The 4440-nt window shown below is 40.9% G+C and overlaps 1 pseudogene; it reads right to left on the bottom strand.

Annotated features, from left to right (window-relative positions):
• Positions 1-440: 440 nt before the first annotated feature.
• LOC123075931 (wall-associated receptor kinase 1-like) lies at positions 441-2930 on the bottom strand (annotated as a pseudogene).
• Between the last annotated feature and the right edge of the window lie 1510 nt (positions 2931-4440).

The following is a 4440-nucleotide window of genomic DNA, read 5'->3' as shown; positions in this document are numbered from 1 at the left end:
TGACTTGTACGTGTCCAACGACACCTTGTAGTTTTCCACTCCCTAGAGTGGCGTGGGAGCCAACTACAAAGTAATGCCAGAAAGAGCTGTGCGCTTTGCTTGCTAGATGTTACCTAGGAGCGCATAGGCGTTTAAGTGTAAACACATGCACATACTTGATTTGCAACGAAAAGCTGGAATGACTGATAAGGCCTATGTCCACAATAATGTTAGAATTTGATTACGTAGCACGTACGTTTTGTCACTTAAACCATAAGGATACATTAGGAGTTTGATACAATAAAGAAAAAATTGCTCTTAGAATCAAGGGAGAAAACGCCCCTGCTTCTAACTTTAGGGATTCTGTTCACAACAGCAAAATAACATCAACATTGCCACGCCCGCACTAACAGTTTCCTGTCTTATTTGCTCACATTGATTGGCATTAAGTTACTAGCAACTTACATCCTATGAGATCGGTTTAGTAGGAGAAGGCGCTCTGCAACCTCTTATCATTGATGGTCTTTGATCCACATCGGGGTTAAGAGATTCAACAGCTGTTCTTGCCAGACTATCAAGAAGTTCTAATTTACTTGTCGCTGCAATTTCTTCGTCAAACAAGTTGGTTGCCCTCCTGCCCTCTTTATGAGCTTCAAGGAAACTCCTTACCAAGATATGGTTGTTAGAATATGTGGCCCTTTTCCTACTTATAAGTTCCAAAATCACGACCCCAAAACTGTAGACGTCACTTTTTTCTGTGAGTAGTCCTGTTACCTTATATACTGGATCCATATAACTCTTGTCACCAATGATTGCATCTGTGTGTTGTTTGTCTCTTGCAATCAATCTTGATATGCCAAAGTCTGATATCTTTGGCATGAAGTTGTCATCCAAGAGTATATTTACCGGCTTAACATCCCCATGTAGGATTTTGGTACTGGTTTTGAATGCATATAAGCAAGACCATCTGCTGATGATGCAGCAATACTTAAACACACATCCAAATTGAGAGTTGCAGCCTTGTTGTTGTTGTGAAGTATATCATCAAGGTTACCTTTTGGGAGAAATTCATAGACAAGCATTGGGATATCAACTTCTAGGCAACAAGCTATGAGCTTGACGATGTTCTTGTGGATGACTTGAGATTGGATGATGACTTCATTGGCAAATTGTTCATTCTCTAGTGCACTACCACTTATTGGTTTCTTCACTGCAACCAGTTTATTATCAAGAAGGCCCTTGTAGACTTCACCAAAGTAACCTTTTCCAATTAAGTTTTTAATCTTCAAGATTGGCTTGAGCTCCTCCTTTTTAAAAAGCTTTATCATGTTTGCCTTCTCTAATATAGGCCCACCATTCTTTCGGTAAAGCTCCCTCGTCTTCTTTTTCTCTATGCAAAGAATAGTGAGAAATAGCGGAATTGCCATGACAAAGAAACCACCTACAACACCTGCACAGAGAACAATCTTTTTGAGTGAGGTCGTAAATGAACATTGGTTTTCTGTTGTGGATATAAAAGCAAGACATGAGTGATCGATGAAAAAACTAGAAACTAGGAAGAAAGTCATAACTAATTAGTTTTTGGAAACCATCCTTTTTTCTGTCAATTTTTTGGTACAGGTCTAGTGAACTTTTTTCATGTGGTAGTTCCTGGTTTAATTGAAATGGTGCAAATATGCAAACAAGTTTGCCAAACTGGGCTATATGAACTAATAAATTTTTATTGTGGACGAGAAATATGATTTCAGATTTTTTTTTTGTTTATTGCTTTTGCTTTAAAGCATTTGGATGATATAACAATAAAAGCCCATATTTCTTCATTCGATGGCTACTGTTAGTAACGGCTTATCATAGGCTGAAGGTCAGTTGACAATAACAGCGAATTCGGCTAGGCCAACCTAAATTTAGTATATGTTTCCATGACAGCCAACTGTAAGGCTTTTTAAATAAATTATAACTTTTGTCTAGGTATTAATATTTCTGTTGGCAATTTCTGACAGCTGGCCAAATCCTAAGAATCTTGACTATTTTTTTTTCACAAAGGCAACAAGAGACAGGCGGCATTGCTAATTTTGAAACAACCTTCTCCCATTAAACCTTCCTATTAGGCACTGACTCCCAATCATTTATCCTTGACTACTGATTAGTTGGGAGAGGATGATATGCAATTAGTATTGCCACTTGATACATGGTCGTGAAGGAGGTCTATCTTGATAAGGTCCAACACTCTCCTCGCCGACCTTCCCTCGATGGCCTTCCGCATGGCACCCCCGCTGCCGCCTCCTCCTACGGAGCCCGACTAGTCCCTCAGTTTGGGCTGCTGTGTGTGAGAGTTTTTTTCTGTTTTCAGGGCTTGTTGAGCTGTGCCCTCAGCACTAACCCCTGGCGACTTCTTTGCGTGTGAGACTTATGTGTGCGTGTGTGTGAACCTTGTTGGATGTTTGATTTGGGCGGTTTGCTTTATAATATAAAGCAGGCGAAAGCCTTTTTCGGTAAGGTCCAACAAATTATTATTTTAAAAAGAGGGATGATAGATGTGGGTTTTCTAATAATTATTCGTACGAGTTTTGTAATATTCCAATCAAACTTAAATTAAACACATCTACCAGAGAAATCTTCGAAGGCACCAAAGTAACACCAAAATAATAAGTGATTTATGCCTAGTTAGATTAGTGCTTACCCACAACCATCGTTGCTACTAGGGGGAATATTTCTCGGCAGGTTCCTGCTTCCCCGTCGCCTTTCATTCCGGGTTTGCATGGGCAGTCATACCCTAAAGGCATGTTCTTGCATATCCCATCGCCGCCCTCTGCTTCTCTAACTAGGCCACCGCCCACCTCCGCTCGCCTGTCATCCCCGTCGTCGCCCACCACCGGCTCCTCCAGGCTACCCTCCACCTCCTCCCAGCCGCATCCCTTCACCATCTGTATTCGATATCTAACTTCTCCCATCGTCAAACGTTATGCTCCCTGGAACACAAAGGAGAGTAGACGAGCATGCATTCATGCCTTTGACAAAAAAAATGTATAAATTAGGTATATGTTTCCATTCCTTGATTTTCGATGGTACGGTATTATCTCGACCCTTCATGTTTCCCTTGTGCCCCAGATGCTACTCTAGCTGCCAAAGTTGTTGACCATAAGTGTACTTGCGTTGGGATTTTTTTTTCGGAAGTTCCATCTCACCTATTTACAAACATCTATATAGAATAGTCTATGTATTGTACATGCCCAATGACACCAGCTAGTTTTCCGCACCCGAGTGGCGTGGTGACCAGCTGCAAGGTTCGAGAAAGAGCTATGTGCTAGGTGGGTGGTGGATGGTTGCCTAGCACCTTCCCTAGTTAGATGATTGTTTACAGAGGGTAATAAGTGTATAGTAATATCAGAATGATACTATCATATTCATCATCTCCAACAATACAATGTTATGATTAAAAACTCAAGAAGTTGAATAGAATATAGTAAAAACTCTATGATTGGTGTCATTCGTGTACGCTTGCCATCGTCACATGTAACTTGTAGGTTATCTCTATGATTTTTGACAATAACGGGGCAATCTCGTGGCTCGGCCATCATGTCGTGTTGTGCAGGCCACTTAACATTACATCATATAACCATCTCATACGTAGGACCGTTCTTTTGGCCAATTCTCTCAGAATCTTGAGAATTGACACCTCACCCAGCGTATCCATGAATATTGAACCCATAATTTTTTTAACAATCCAAGCTGTTTACATTCTAACATGCTAGGATTGTGAAAGAAATATGGGTTCAAGATTCTAGGATAAGCTGGGTGGAGGGTCGATTCTCAAGATTCTGGGAGAATCGACCAAAAGTAATGGGCCGTAAACTCATTATCTGACGAAGGCTATACCACATCATATGCATACTCTGCAAAACCAAGTTAGACGTCTTCTAATCGGTTTTAGCAAATTTTAGTTACACAGTTAACCGGTTTTAAGAAATAATACTAGCTACCTACGAGCACAACATAGGTGGTAATTCTTGATGCTATATTAAGTTCCGGGGTGTGTGAATGAAGAGACTTAATAAAAAAATCTCGTCCCCCATACTAAACTTCGTCAAATACGCGTGACCCCCTAGAAGATTGTTCATTTTCATGACCCTCTTGTGTATGCGGCGGTTCATTGTTCTTGACTACGGTGAAGCCCAAGGAACTATTAATAGATTGTTGACAATCAGAGCTGATCGATTGTCAGAACCTTGTGAAAAGCGACACCATGCCGTCAATGAACTAAACCAAAGCAACACTCGAGGGAAGTATAACAAGAACATCAACCCTCACATTCACACGTGATCTAGATCGCAACCTGCATCTAATAATAAAACCGCTCATGATGCCACTGTTGAGAAACATAATAGAAAACAAAAAACCGCTACATCCACGACCAACGGTCAGAGGTGGATGCAATCTTCACGGTCATGGAGTCCGACAAGG

This window comes from Triticum aestivum, chromosome 1B, assembly GCF_018294505.1.
Source record: "Triticum aestivum cultivar Chinese Spring chromosome 1B, IWGSC CS RefSeq v2.1, whole genome shotgun sequence".
In the NCBI taxonomy this organism is placed as follows: Eukaryota; Viridiplantae; Streptophyta; class Magnoliopsida; order Poales; family Poaceae; genus Triticum; species Triticum aestivum.
This window is presented reverse-complemented; position numbering and strand designations above follow the sequence as displayed.